General features: G+C 32.9%; 1 long non-coding RNA gene and 1 pseudogene across 1 annotated transcript; one reads left to right on the top strand and one right to left on the bottom strand.

Annotated features, from left to right (window-relative positions):
- Window positions 1-2,790: 2,790 nt before the first annotated feature.
- LOC134261167 (protein IMPACT homolog) lies at window positions 2,791-5,415 on the bottom strand (annotated as a pseudogene).
- Window positions 5,416-10,522: 5,107 nt separating this feature from the next.
- Window positions 10,523-12,466, top strand: LOC134261168 (uncharacterized). The gene is made up of 3 exons (XR_009990757.1): window positions 10,523-10,756; window positions 11,641-11,849; window positions 12,103-12,466. It is a non-coding gene; the product is annotated as an uncharacterized LOC134261168 (long non-coding RNA).
- The last annotated feature ends 4,372 nt before the right edge of the window (window positions 12,467-16,838 follow it).

The following is a 16,838-nucleotide window of genomic DNA, read 5'->3' as shown; positions in this document are numbered from 1 at the left end:
ATGACTTGAACAATCTTAAATCACACTTCATTTTAAAAGTACATCTAGTAACCTAGCGTAAACATGCTTACAATATTCATCAATTTTAGAATTTCATTTCAAAATACATTCAAATAAAATATTTACAATACTAATAGCAGAGACTTACTCCTCCCTAATACCTATACAATACACAGGGAAATTTTCACTCTCATTTTATTTTCGCCACATACCCTCATTTTGGTGAATTTAAAACAGGTCGAATTCAAAGAATACAATATAACTTCTTTAACAAAATATCACTAGGCAAATTCAAACTGGGACAAAATATTTTGTATTTTTAAGTGTGAAAGGCCTAAACTAACACATGTTGAAAATAATCCTTTATAATAACATTATTTATTTATTATACTGTATAATTATTTTGTACTTTTCTAGAGTTGATGTGTCGATCTGCTCTACTTTAAGTTTATTACCAAATATGTAATTAATACTTGTAACAAGAAATTTCTCATTCAATACTAACTTGTAATACCCCCCCCCCCCCCTCCTGGTATAAAACACTATCATTATATATGTACACAAGTTCAATTACAGGCAACTGTACAGAAAAATATTATCTTGACATCAAATTCATTTCAAAATTATGCCACCATATGGCATGCCCCAACAAAGAGTGTACTAAAATTTCAATCATCTGTTATGAATCAGTTGATGACGAAACCGCCACCAAAATTTGTTATGTATGAAAGGGACAGATGCACAGAGGAACAGGAAGTTGACATTTGATTTGAAGAAAATTGTAATCCCATCTTATGGCATTCCTCAGAGAAGATTGTGTTAAATTTCAAGCATCTGCGATGAGTAGTTGCTGAAAAATCCTCAAGGAAAATTTGTTACTGACAGACAGACAGGCACACCGGGCCCAGGGATCATGAAACAGACTTAGACTTAAGTCAAAATTTTAATTATCTATAAAATATTTAAAACTTGTTAAAGGAAACTCATAATTTGCATGCAACAGCAAGCTGATGATACAAAATTGCACTTGGATAGCATTTTCATTTCGGGCTGCTTGACCTCTAAAAAATTTCAGCATCTAAGGCATTTTTCGACTTAAGCTTAAGATGCTTCATGATCCCGGGGCCCGGGTAAAACACTTACAAACACTTACAATATACCTCCCTCTCCTATGGAGCGGATGTATAATAAATCATACCCTAAGCCTTTTCTACCTCACTTCCAGAATCAACACTTGGGCCTTCATCTCTCTGACTGATATTGGGGTCTCGGGCTAATACAAGATGTGTAAAAAAAAGAAATGGAGAAGGGCATATGTACAAAATAATAATTTTAACCTTACCTACTACAATATAAAACAAGGTACTCACCGGGCATCAAATATTATAAATAAACATGTACTGGAAAAAGCATTCTGAGAATATTGCATATTAGCAAAAATGTCCCCTATACTGGGTTCCCCTTTTTCTTCAGAATGTCATTTTATAATACGCAAAAGTTCTGACCTATTAAAACTGCTTGTTTTGAGGTTGTGAATGCCCATAACCTATTAAAATAATCCACTTAAAGATTGAAGTGCAACTCCTTTTTTCAATTGTCTTTTTCTCCTTTCAAATATTTACCATCAGAATTCAGCATAAACCCGATCTTAAACCATTATGAAAATTTAATAATGCAATAATTCTTAAATTATTCGAAACTTGATCTTTGACTTATCAAGATACACTAATATACCAAAATTAAGCTCAATATCTGCAAGCATTAAAAAAAAGTGCGGAAAACCAAGCAGGACAGACCGGCAGACATATGGAGACAGCTCAACAGACGGATGGACGGACAGCTAGACCTATAGTCCCCTCCGGTTTCATCAGTAGGGGACTAATAATGCCCCACCCTAAAACTAGGGGTCATAATCTGAACAACCTTGTCTTTATTTTATCTGAACATGCTTTCATTGCAATATGACTAGCTAAAATATGGCTTAGTTCTTGGGAACATTCTTCATAAAAATATCCTACATATTCCTATCTAAAACTGATTTTCTCCTTTTAGGTACCTTTAACCCAGGTATTCCAGGTTCCTGATTTGAACAAACTTGAATCAACACTATTTGAAGATGCCTCCATAATAATATGATTAATAATGATTTTGTTGTGGTAAAGGAGGAAATTTTATAAAAATTTTCTCACATAACCCTAGGTTACACTTTGATCCCTCAATGTGCCCCAACACTACTCCCTTGAAAAAAAAAGAATTTACGCAATATAATTAAAGTTTTTTCTCAAGCTTTTAACTTTTCTTCCTTCCTTCTTAAGAATAAGATTTTCAAAGGTGACACCAGATTTTCACTTATTTTCAATTATCTCCCCTTCAAAAAGGGATGCATGAACCCTTTATTTGATTTGAATTCCCTTCACCCAAGGATGCTTTCTGTCAATTTTAATTGAGAAAAGTTTACATATGCATGATGCCAGACAAACTTGATTAATAGAAAAGCTCAGGTGAGATAAAATTGTAAGAAATGATATAATCAAATAGATGTATTAACATACACTATATATATATATAGCTAGTCATAATAATTCCTATTATATTGCTTATGAAATCCTCTAGGGGGGAGAGGGGGGGGGGAACACACAGACAAATTGACAAGGCAAAAATTGTATTTACAAAAAAGGAAACATATTTACAACATCAATAAGGTCACCTTTCAGCTATAAGACCCTGTTAACATGGTTACGTCAGTCGTAACTGTTTGAGTTTTGTTTTATTTAACCATTACCGTGTGTATGTCTGTATGACATCAGAAGTCACATTTCCAAAGAATTGGCGACATCATTTACCAACTGTTCCATTATTGAAAATCTATGAGGGCCAATATGAGCATCACCCGTCCACCTTGTGATGACGAAGGCGGCGTTTTGAATGTTATTTTCTCTCATGTATCGCAACATCTTCCTCCCGGCACCATGTTCGGAATCATCGTGGTAATTTTCATGTAAGGCACCGTCCTCTGTGACGAATCTGTATACCAAGATTCGGTTATCGGCACTGGCTGCGTAGGGATCTATTAAAACTTTGCTGTACATATTCTTCACAGCATCCGCAGTTTTAACTCGAGCACCGAAAGCCATAAATTCCGAGCCGTCCTTTTTGATTGGGTCCGAGTTTTTTAATTTCAACCGAGTCTAGGTGTTCCGTCTCTTCAGCTGTTACCAATAACGCATCTGCATTCGTTAGAAATGGAACATCCTCTTTATATCTGGCGCCGTTGGGTAAGATTACATGATTCTTTTGAATCTTAGCAGTAATATTTTGAGTTTTCAAAGACTCTGCCGTATCGTACACCTTGTTTCTAGCGGAAACAATAGATGCAGGTTGCTGCGTGGTGATAAAGAAAGGCAAAGGTTGTTTAGCCATTTTCTTTAGCTTTTGGCCATGGCATTAAGAATTGTGTTGATTTTACTACGGTCGGTCAGCTTTGCAGTAATGGATACTGGTCGATCAGAATTATATTCTGGACGCACCCCATTCCTATGAATCCTTACAAAACTTACATCCACCCCAAGAAGTTTTTTAAAAGTAACTGGCATCGACGTGGTTAGGTTCTCGTTGGGTTCGTAAGGATAATTATGAATAAGGATATTGTCCCGCATAGACCTTGATCTAAGATCTGTTACATCATTTTCGATAACGGACATTTTCCTGTCCATTCGGATTACAACCGATCGTAGTAATTCCAGTTCTCTCCGCAATTGAGCGTTTTCTTGTCGTAGCAAAGATATATCTTCATAATTGCTCTCACTTTGTTCTGAAACGTATTTTAATTTTGAATTTACGCTCTGATCACCCTCCGATAGATCATTTCTTATAGTTTCCACTGATGTTTTAATGTCCTCAATAGCGGCAACAATAGACTGATAATCGGCTTGGTCTTCTAACGGGTCACTACCTGCATTCTTTTGTGAGCACTCCTCAGCCTGCTTTTTAGACGTAGCATGCAAATATTAATCAGATGGGTCAGACTCTGTGGTATCTTTCTGTCAAGCTTTCAAGCGTATTTGCGATGTTTCCAGTTTGAAATGTCTCAATGGACTTTTGAGATCAACCACTGTCCCTTTTTGTCTGTATTTCATCAGTTACATTATTTCTAATATGTACTGCCTAGAAAATGATGTGCATGTATCAAAGATTTCAGAATAATTACATTCTTTCATTGAAAAAGAAAATTAAAGGACCTCTTTCCTTCTATTTTTAGTGAGCGAGGAATATCAAATTGCGGGGAACATCTCATACTATGAATCGTTATCTGTTATGTAAATCGAAATTAATAAAGTATACTCCGATGGTAATTCAACACAACTAAATATTAGATCATGAGTGTTTTGTCCATGTGACCTCCCACAGCCAACCAGAGTAAAGGGACAAATTTTAAAGACATATCTGCATAATAACCACTATCTCGAGACTTTCCCAGTCTAAGGTAAGATGCAGATTTTCTTAAAAGAAAGTACTAAACTGAACATAATAGCTGCTATAGAGGAAATTAATATTTTAAACAAATTTCACAAAAAAATCCACTGAATGAAAAAATGATCAATTTCATGAATTTTATTTTTTAAAAATGCAGAATTCGTTTTATAAATAGCTATTTCATATTTACCATACTGGTATAAGAGTCTTATAGTAGAAGAGCGTAGGAGAATTATTTGGTTAGCGTGATGATTATATGTATAAACGCCAGTGGCATTCATGCAAATTATCACGCAAGCCACTCGATTGATCACATCGTGAAATTAAAAAAAAAAAGTTATTAGTATTCCTTAAATATCAATATATGTTACACGTCAATATTCATGGTGACAACCGTTAACATGTTTGAATAAGAAGAACAATGGTTTCAAACGAAATTTCTAGTTACTTGGATTGATTTATGTTAAACTATGAAATGAAAGCGCTTCAGATTTTAAAAAAAAATTGAAGGGATAAAAAATATATCTTCATAGCAGTTGAAGGTGCATTAGCTGAAAGGAAAAAACAATATAGAAAAAAAAATGATCCTTTACTACAAGTACAATGTAAATATTAATTTTGTAATGCCTTGCGAGAAAACTGAATATAGCTTGCCTTTCAAAGGTGTCTCCTGTATTTTCACAGATGAAAATCCATAAATCATATGCTGTCAAATTGTTAAAGGAAAGATTATACTTAAGTAGAATCTGAAAAAAGAGTCGTACATTATCATAGGTATAAAGCTAGGACTATGTAGAAGTTACCTAACCTTGAAGCAAAATATACACTTACAATAAGTCCATCTTCTTGCATTAAAATACTTACAGTAAAACTAGAAGTATTCAGAGACGGCAACCCGACACTTTTTAGTCTGATTATATCACAACCATGAATTATCTCCATCTCCATGAATTATTAAGACACCTCTTTCTTGACCCTTTAGTCACAAAATCCTGTACATTTACTTTTCCGAGTTTTTTTTGTGCAAAACTATGCTTGTATCTCTTTATCCAAAAGAAAAAAATATGGTCATTTGTGTAAAGAAAAATCATTTTTTCAGCAATAATTATTTGTTTTCCTTACTTACTTCATTAGGAATTAAAGCCATCCAAAGAATTTTCAATACAAATAGTCATATTAACTTCTTTCAAATGTTATCCAAATGATCATTCCACTTAATTCCTGTTATAAAATCAAAAAAAAAAAAAAAAAAAAAAAACAATAAATATCTTACTTTGATGTTCACTTTCAAATAAGTTTCTATTCTTTTGTGATGAGTTAAAAAGAATTTTGGATTAAAGAAAATTAATGATGTTTTCTATAAAAATCTTTAAAGTCTTAAGTAATGAAATATTACACACACACCCTTCCGACACAAAAACATTATGTGTATCTATAATAATGCTTATATGTTCTATAGATACTAATTGCTTAGACAGGCAGGCTTTTTGAAAAGCTATTACTTATACAATGAATAACAGTCAATGTAACAAAAACATTACATTATATTCTACGAAAGGAACAACACTTTGGTTTGTTAAACTTAAATGCAAACTGGAATACGTCTTCTTTGATTGATTTATGACTTTTACCTCCACGCTAAAAGCAGAACTCATCATTCAATCCACATGATAGTTTAAACAACAAGCATTTTTCTTGAAAAGATTATAATTTGTTCAAATTTTATTTCATTGAATAGGAGTAGTACTTGACACATTCAGAATGGCAGATAATTTGTCTTCCGATAGCCTGATCTTCCAAAATCAAATGAAAGCAACTATGAGAAGCAGTCTTTGGAGTCTGCGCTAAGTGACCAAAACTATCTCTTTGTTGTGGCTTTGGATTTTGGAACAACATATTCAGGTTATTCTTTTAGCGCAAGAGACCGATTTCGCCGAAACCCTTTGGATATCCATTGCAATCAGGAATGGATTGGGGGAGGCACGTCTTTGATTTCGCTAAAAACTCCAACATCTCTTCTTCTTGACAAGGATGGAACATTTGTGGCATTTGGTTACGAGGCAGAGGATAAGTTTTTTTCAGAGGTGGCAAAAGATCAGCGTGGAAATTTTATGCTGTTCAGACGATTTAAAATGAAATTACATAACCAGAAGGTAATTTTAAAATCAATAGTAGAGTACCTGCTTAGATTGTAGAATTGCATCTTTTGAGTGATATACCTGTGGTATACCTGTATATCTAACCCAAACAGAGGAAAATATATATTAAATTTGCAAAGACTAATTATTCATCTAGCAGCCACGTTATCAAATTCTGTACCTTTAGAAGACACGGATTCATGTAAATAAAAGAAATAACCTTAAGTTTATTTTTTCTTTTCTTACTTTCTTTACTTTTTTTTTGTTTTACGATGATGATCAAGTAATTTAATATTTTTGTGCATAAACCCAATCGCTGGAATACATCAACAACAAGACAGCTAGACAGTTAAAACGTGTATATATAGTTCTTGAATATTCCATAAAGTCATTTCCTGATAAACTACTTTCATATTTTTTGGCGCAATGGAGATTTCAAAAGAAATTTTATAAGAAAAACATCATTGCATAAATTGAAGGAACTTGCTGGAAAAGAAAATTTATAAACTTCATGCATATTGTCCCAATTTTGTTGCGTCAAAACCACTGAATGAATATTTTGCACAGAGAGGTTCGCAAAAATCATTTCGGTTTGAGCTTTTGAAAATCAAATTTAGTTAATTAAAAGTGAATTACTAATTTATTGAAATTAGAAATATTGTTTTGATTTTAAACCTTTCATCGAAAAAGTCTTTTTGAACAGGGAATTACCTTTATCTATTCATAATTTGGGAATAATCATTCTGAAAAGAAAATGTCTATGTTAACAGACCTATTTTTTGTTTTCATATCAAGCAGATTTTGTCCCAAATCTTCTACGTGAAAAGAAGAAAACACTTGTTTTGGCCTTCATCTCGACATTTAGATTTATCGACGACGTATTGTAAATTAACAATGGTTATTTCCATTCCTTTGTCGATACGATATATCCCAGTGAGCTTGAGATAAAAGATACCATACAGTCTGACACATCTGTTTCACAATTGGATATTTTTCTTGAAAAAGACGTTAATGGTAATCTAACAACCAAGCTTTGTGATAAACGAGATAACTTTAACTTTTCAAGCGTCAACTTCCCTATTTGCATACGCTGTTTATATAATCTCTCAGTCGATTCGATACCCAAGAGCATGCTCTTATTTCTAAAACGAGGTAAATTATTGACAAACAAGTTGATGAAGCAAGAATATTAACAGTGTCGTTTAAAATCATCATTTTGAAAGTTCTACGGTCGATACAATGACCTTTTCAGCAAATACAATTCTATCAACGAGTGAAAAGCTGAATGACGCTTTTCATAAAAATTGTTAGGTCATTATTTACATACTCAATTGTTGACGGATTTTTCTGTTATTTCCCAATCATGACAAGGAGCACACGGCGGGAGTAACCGGTCGACAGGGGATGCTCCACCTCCATGGCACCTGATCCCACTTCTAATGTTTTAGAGGTCCGTGTTTGCTCTGCTCCTATTTATTATTGTTGAACGGACTTTTGAGTTTTAAGACAGTTCGTTATCTCTATATATTTAATTGAAGGTAGCATAAGATTTAAAATGTTTTAATCGTACTTTCCTTCTAGGGAATTAGTGAAATGCTTTATATGGAAGATGAGGCTGGAAAAGGATATCCTGCAAAACATGTTTTTACGCTATCCATAAAGGCATTGGTAGATCATTTTAAAGGACACATCAAAAAACAGATTCTTGACATAGAATTGTCAGAAAAAGGTGTAAGATGGGTTTTAACGGTTCCCGCAATCTGGAGTGCTGCTGATAAGGAATACATGCGACAATGTGCTATTAAAGTTAGTGAGGATATTATCATTTATCAATTTTCATAAATATCGCCCAAGATGGGGCTTTATTGAAAATATTTTGCTCACCCAAGAACAAAGAACGAGTGCATTTATGGGCCCCGGTTAAATGTGAAAAAATGGAGAATCATATAAAGCAACATTTTTCATCTCAAATTATTAATTGATATCTTAACTATACGATTCAACAATTTTTACCACTGAAAATCATGAATATACAAATTAGAGAGCAAAGCCATGCAATGTTGTAGGGGTCAGCCGACATTTGTGATTTTCTATAATAAATCAAAAAGGGTCATTCATTTCTAAGCTTTTGTTTACTATGAGCCTAACGTTGTGCAAACTTGTGCGAATGACAAAAGACGCTTTATATATTTATACAACTAGTACTTGTGTGAAAGTAGGAAGTTTGCACAAGATTAGGCTGGTACCTAATATATTAAAAATGTATAAAAAGTTCAATGTTTTTTCTATAGGAAACGAGAGCTATTTACCAGTATGACCTATGTTGACCCCACCTTTGGAATAAATTATCTAAAATACTGATAGTCATGTGAGTTCTACCTAAGTAAACATTCCTAAAAGGTGCTCACTGCATAGCCAGACTTTGTATCATATTCAATTGTTTTAAAACCATGCTGATTTAGGTGATGCTTGACGTGCTTTTTAATCAGAAATACCCATTAGTGTTTATCTATTACCAAAAGAGAACGATTCAGTATAATTATATTCTTAGGAAAATCGGCACAGAAAAAGGGCCCATTAAGTATTGCTTAAGTGCACTTGTCCTTTAAATATAGAGATGATCCGGGATGCTTTCTTCTTGGAGAACTTTTTGTTCCTCTTCCAATAATTTTTTGATGGGTATTTTTAAGTGGAGTGTTGCAATCACTATTGAAATAACGACCACTATTGAAAGAATTATTTCAATAGAGGTGCATTTTAATAACAAACATAGGTTGCAACCACTATTGAAATACGACCACTATTGAAATAATTATTTCAATAGTGGGTGAGAGTGTATTTCAATACAAAACACAGGTAGTAACCACTATTGAAATACGACCACTATTGAAATAATGTTCACTTTTGAAATAAAGATTTCAATATGGATTAAAATATTGATTTCAATAGTGCTTTAAACAATGATTCCAATATATTAAAATAATTATTTTAACAGTTGCTGACAATGATTTCAATACCAAAACCACATTGCAAGCTTTATAGAAATATCCCAACAACTAAAACATATGTAAGTGAATTACACATTCTGTTTTCAGACACAATAAACTAATTTATTGAGTTTAAGATATAACTAAAGTTGTTTTATGTTTTCTATCTCATCTCCTTCTTCTTCTTTTTTAAACCACTTTTGAAATAATTATTTCAATAGTGGTCGTTATTTTAATAGTGGTTGCAACATAGCTCTCTCTAACAAATTTGTCTAGATCTTGGTATTAGACTTCAAGTTGTCGGTATTTTGTAATGGTGCAACACTATTCAAGTTACTACCGATGATTTGATACATGTATAGTTGAAAAAATTTATTTCATTCAAGTCTTGATCAACAGTCTTACACATTAACCAAAAGAGGTAGAATGGAACATAATGTTATCAGTTCTTCAAGAGGCTTACGTTTAAAATTATGATTAGCTTAATTTTAGGTGTAAGCGGGTGATAGCACTCCATGCCATCATTAAAACATTTACATAAAATTAAGTAAAGGACTACTGTGGTCACCTAGGCCAGATATGGTTTTTTATTGCAATTGGTTCGGATGAAATGTGACATATCGTACGCAAGTGAGTTAAGGCTACGTATGGAGGTTTCTATGCAAAATAATTAATTAAGGAGTATGGAACTGACGATTTTGAATCCACCGCGCAACTCGAAGTGACGTAAATGAATTTTACGTTTTTGTTATGTCGTTCAAATCTTTCGATGATTTTTTATTAAGTTTTACCGAACAACTTATTTTATAGATATACTTGATATAAAATAATATAAATTGTGATAAAAATATCATTAGAATCGAACCAAAACACAACTCAGTGAAATTTTACGACTTATCTCGCTTATCGCCATTTTCGGCATTGTAAACAAAGCGGATGTTTCGGAAAGCACGAAATGCGGAGAAATCTAGGGTTTTCGTCTATCTAATCTATTTAGCGGTACAACAAGGCTTCCTTGACTGAAAGAAGGCGATATTGAGCTGTGTCATACTGAATTTACTCTGCCAACAATCACTCGAATGAAGGAATCACAATCGCATCACCATGATCACCCCACCCCACCATGCCCAGGACAACCTCGTCTGATGATCTGCCCAGGTTTGTCTCTAAATTCAACCTATTATTTTTCTTCCGTAATCATGGCAATTCTTTGCAATATAAATATTCAAACAGGGTTAAGGGGGCAAGGGCACTATTAATTCGAGATTCCTCTGACTCGAACTCCTGCTTTTGCATTGTTACCTGCACAAGTCACAATGTAAAAGCAGGGTTTGAGTCAGAGGAATCTTGGATTATATAACTATAATCACACGCTAAATATACAATTCCACAGTGGTGTATATGTGTATCACTGTCAGTTGATCTTCACATGACATAATCCAGTTGTTCTCTGTCATGTGTATAGGTAGATATATGTATATCATATTATTTGAGACAACTGTTATACATCTAACCAAACCCAAACAATTAACCTGAGATGCAACATCATGCAAGGTGTTGAGCACTCTATAGAATTTTTCCAATCTACATACAATTCAATATTTCACTGACTAGTCTGCACTACAACAAAAGTAATGCACATATACCTCACTCATAAAATTCTTCTGCATAAAACTGGTATTCATTAAACATTGTGTAAATGTTTGTGCCTAAGCCGCTAAAATATGAAGCTCAGGTCAGGAACCCTCCCCCCCCCCCTGTAATTTGCAAAGGTTATTAAATTCATATACTATAGCAAGATAAAAGTTACCTTGGACCCCCCTCGGAGAAATTTAGACCCCCCTGTTAAATGCAAATAATTTGTGTTAAATCGGTAGGAATAATCAAAGGTTTGAAGCATTAGAAGTCATCGACTATAAAAGAATGTTGATGCAGATTAAAGAATATTCCATTAAAAAAAATTTCATACATACATGTAAGAATAAACATGACAAATCAGTAAATGCTCCTCAGATGTACAAACATGTATATTTTTTGAATAGGTATTCCTGTTTTTGTGGATGCATGAAGTTCAGATAAAAGAGAATATAGAACATTTTATATCTGCTAAATGGAGACTTGAAAAGAGGTACATGTATAGGGATTGAGCTGACAAATGCTCTAAAGGCCAGTTTATAATATGGTGCACCACTGCAGTCCTCTCACACGGTCCTTGCTTATGGATAATCCGGCTAAATCCACTTACATTAAGGTACAATGTTATGTTTTTAAAAATGTATATTTTATACTTGTCAATATCTTAGTCTGTACATGGTGTTATTTATTAAGTGAAAAAAAAAATGTTTCTGTTTGCCCAATGTTTATAGCCAATTCCTTTTTTTTTTTTTTTTAAATCCTTTTTCAATAAAAATATGAATATTCATTTTTTCATAATATTACCAAGCATAGCAATTTCCATATAAATTAAAAACACTAATTTTACATCAGTTTTTTATTCCTTACAGTGATCCAGAACATCATATCAGCAATGAGCGGGTAAACCATTTGAACCAGTATTATGTTCCATAAAGAACAATTACTAAACAGGCAGACAAAACTACAGGTTTGAAAATAAATGGAAGAAAATCACTGGACACAATATCATTTCCTATCCAAGTATTCTGAAACTGTGGCATTGTCAACAAACCCCGTGTGGGATAATGGATAAAAGATTTGAATGAAAAACTATTTGTGCATTTTTCTAAATGAATTATGGATTTTATTTCAGAGTAAAGACTTTTTCAGTTGAAGTTTGATATGAAAAAAGACATTCATCCTCAGTCTATTTGAAATGTCAATGGCATCAAATATGTCTTCTAAATGTTGAAGTTTTCCACATACTTTATGTGCTAAATACAATTTACAATTTAAAAAAAAAATAGAAAAAGATATTTGAAATAAATAGTTTGAAAAACTTGTCAAATCATATTTTTCTTTTTCAGCATTGAAAGAATAGGTGAATTCACACTTTTCAAAAGTTATGTCCCTTGGCCGCCATTTGAGGAAAAATCCAAAGAATCCTCACAGTACCCTTTATAGTTTACTGGTTTGTAAATTTGTCATCTGAATTGAAGAATTATGTACATCTTGTATAATGATTGCCTAAAAATGGGCCAACTCATATATCAAAAGAAAAAATTAAAACACAGTTGATTTATCTGAGCATGCTCAAAATATTTTGTAGCATGAAGTGGAGAAATGTCATTTCTTTCCAATTTGATTGACCTGTCAAAGGGACATAACTATTGCAAAGTGTGGATTGGATTATAGTCCTTATATTCTCTATTTAGAAAAACAGTTAACAAAATACATTGAGATTTAAGCTCCTTAAAACATATTGATGGTCATTTCCCAACATTTATTGATTTGAATCCATTTATAGTGATACATGTATAATGAAACAGTCGCAACTTGCAAAAAACATCATGTCCATGTTGTCTCTGCTCTTATTTGTATTGTTGTATCAACTTTGAGACTGCATACTGTTCGTTATCTCCATATCCTTCATGTCACAATATAAAAAAAAAAACAATTAAGGCAAGATCTGCTAGCACTACATGTAGGTCATATTTGTTGATCTAAATATTTATTTGAAACGAAATATATTCTATCGATTTGTTTTGCATATTACATAGCAATTTACCAGGTATCGACCGTTTTCAGGCGACGTTAATTATGTTAGCCTCCCTGGGATGAAAACATTCACTCCACATTGGACAATATTTCAACCCTTGGAGACTAATTATAAAAATAAAGTTGCCCTCAACAGTCAACATCATTCAATATTTGTTTTTGATCATGTAATTTAGTGGCACTTGATCAAAGGACTTGTTTTTGTAATTTGTTGTTCCAGCTGTATAATATAATTTTCTTAAGTATTGTTTTTACTCTTCACCCTATTATACACATGCAGCAAAATACATTGTAGTGTATTCTGGTGGTATAACTCCCCCCCCCCCCCCCCCCCCCCCCCCCCCCCCCCCAGCTTTAACAGGGTGTCCATGATGTGCGGTGGTTTCATATTGCTTATTGAATTTTTATATCATATCTTTATAAGCTACTGGACATAAAAATATTCAAAACAAGACGCAGATTTATTATTAATAATAGTTGTACGTGGAGATACAATCTTTAATCTCATTATCTTATTAAGGTATTCAATGTATAACGACCAAATTTTGTACCTAATAAATGAATGGTCGGATATTTTTAATCACGGTAGCATTTTGAAGATGTTATCAAATAAAAATGCTCCACCAAAAGAATTTACAAAATTTTTAATATTGTCCAATTAATACCACCTTGAAATATACATTGAAGTCTATGGACAGCGCATGTTTTTATAATATATTGTAAAAAGTAATTTGAATTTCAAACAAATCTCTTGGTAAAAATATGCATAAACTCCCTCTTTATTAGAATATAAAATAAAATGAATTATTTACCGCAGAAATTTTTTGAAATCAGAAATTTTCTTCTTTTCATCAAAGGCAGATAACTCTTCAAAAACTTTTAATGTGCAAAATGACTGTCTCCTTACATGTTATCAGTCCTGCGAAATTCGGTTCATTTCACTTTTATCGTTGTCTAGCAATGTGTTTTTAACTACTTTAAAATTATTTAAAATCGTTCAAAATCCCTTCGTTATACATTGAATACCTTAAAACTAAAGAGTATTCAGAGCATGAGGCAGTGTCAATCTACACTATACACGTAGGCATTCCATGATTCCTGTCTTCACCCAATCACTTTATTTCATCAATTTCACTGAAACGTTAGAAACAATCGAACGGTTAAATAATAATTATTCGATGACAATTGAAAATACCTCGTTTAATCAGCTAAAATGTTGAGTTTGAATTGTAAACTGGAAATAACTTGTACACTGTAATATACAAAACTCTATCGTGAAATCGTAAGATTTCCGGATTGCTCGCGAAAACTCTGGCGAAAAGCATTATTCACCGTAATACGAAAGAAATAAAGCAACGATGGAAATATTTTAGTGTTAATTGATAAAACCGAGTGAATAAAAAACTAAAAACAAGTATTTTAGAATTGCAAGCTCATTATTGTTACATTTCATAACAACTGCGAGCAGAGGAAATTCGGGTCGAGGAATTCGAAAGAAGATTACTCTAAAATTGAACACTAACTTTATAATTTTTTTTCAGCAATTTTTAAAACAAGCAAATCGCTATAAATATTTCATAAGAAATTAAACTTTTAATTATTCCTTAATTGCTTAAAATTACATTGTACATATATATTAACCCATTTCCCAAATAATTTGATATTATATAAATAAGTCAAAATAATTCGTCTTTTTAGATTTTTTCCTTGTAATTTTTTCTTTTAGAAATTTAATTCCATTCCTGTTGAAGACAATATTTCATCAACTTTTTTATTTTCTGATGTTTTTATGGGAATTCTGAAATTTTAAAAATTGCTTATAAAATATCATTTTTTCATGCAGAGTTATTTCCCTTATTTTGGCCTGTTCTATTTTTAGATTTACGCACTAGAACCTTTTCTAATGTATTTTAGTAAAATATAATAAAGGTCTTCTTTCAATCTGTGTATGTGTTTTAGAGTTTTAATTACTCTGAAATTAGGACCCGAAAGTCCCATACTCCCTTAAGACCCATTATTGCAATACATAGCGCAAAAAATGTTAAGACTTGTTTTCTAATACATTCTTGGTACCCACGATATGCGATTGCCAGTGCACATTATGACGTCATATTATGACGTCATCAGTCTTTACTACACAAGTTTATAAGAAACATCAACAAAATCGCTTCGGCGCAAGGCATAGGCGCTTGGGTCAAGGATACTGTATTTTTTCTATATAATGTATTGTCGAAGAAATTCGAACTATACTCTAACATTTTTTTTCAGTGTGCAGTGTTAATTTTTAGTTTTTTGTAAACCTTTCTGCTTCATATACACTAGAATGTCACGGAAATTCGATTTTATGCACGCTTTAAAAATGACATATCTCACTGTATACTAAAAAGAAACAAGGCTTGCAACTTCTTTTGCCCCTTTCCGTGCCCCAGACTCGATTTTTTCCTGTTAAAAGTTATATGCGCCGTTTACCAGCTGAATTACCAATCCCCATCTCTGCAAATAATTCTTATACAATGATAAAAATCCTCAGGTATAAACTTTTCACCCATCTTATATTTTTAAATAATTATTTTCTCTCCAATGTCGGCATTTTTCTCTCGTTTAATTCTGTAATCACGGAAGTCCCCGGAATTACAACTGCCAAAACCCAAAACGGGCGGACAGAAATTTATTTGACAGTTCTAAAAATCGCAAGGATCAGAGTATTTGGCGATTTAAAATGTCTAAAACTTCTTACCTAATCACTGACAATAATATGACAGTATTAACCTGTATTAATCAAAGGAAATTAAACTTTAACATATAGAAGGAATGGGGGGGGGGGGTGAGTCTCGTCGATCCACTTGTTCAAAAGTGTGTATTAATCGAAATCAATTATTGCGTGAAAACTTTAACGAGCAAAAAAAATTAAATGAGGAAATAAAAAAACAAAACAAAGAAAAGAAAGAAACGAAAGAAAGAAAGGCTGTCTAAACTTAAAACTGTATTTCATGAGAAAGGTGTGGGACGTTCAATAAATATTCAATGGGCATAAACTCTCTCTCTCTCTCTCTCTCTCTCTCTCTCTTTCTCTCAAAAAGATACAACAACTATTTGGCACCAAATGTGTAAAAAGTGTGAAGGGTAGAAGATGATGATTAACTTTTGTTTCGATGAAAGAAATATACTGTGTTAGGGGACAATGTTCATGTCTACAGATGCAACTTGAGTAGTATAAGGGGTCTGGATGGGTGGGTCAACTGAGTGCACTTTTGGGGCTGAGGGGATAGGTGGGTCAACAGAGTGCACTTTTTGGGGGGATAGGTGGGTCAACTGAGTGCAGCTCCTGGGGGGGATAGGTGGGTCAAGGGAGTGCAGATTAGGGGGTTCTAAGGATAGCCGGGTCAATTCAGTACATATGTTGCATCATCTTTTAGATCTATTGCATCATCTTTATATATCTATTGCATCATCTTTATATATCTATTGCATCATCTTTTAGATCTATTGCATCATCTTTTTATATCTATTGCATCATCTTTTTTATACCTGTTGCATCATCTGTAAGGTGTGCCGTGTGCAAAAAAAA

This window comes from Saccostrea cucullata, unplaced genomic scaffold, assembly GCF_032062105.1.
Source record: "Saccostrea cucullata isolate Sc308-1 unplaced genomic scaffold, CSIRO_AGI_Scuc_v1 ctg12200, whole genome shotgun sequence".
NCBI lineage: Eukaryota > Metazoa > Mollusca > Bivalvia > Ostreida > Ostreidae > Saccostrea > Saccostrea cuccullata.
This window is presented reverse-complemented; position numbering and strand designations above follow the sequence as displayed.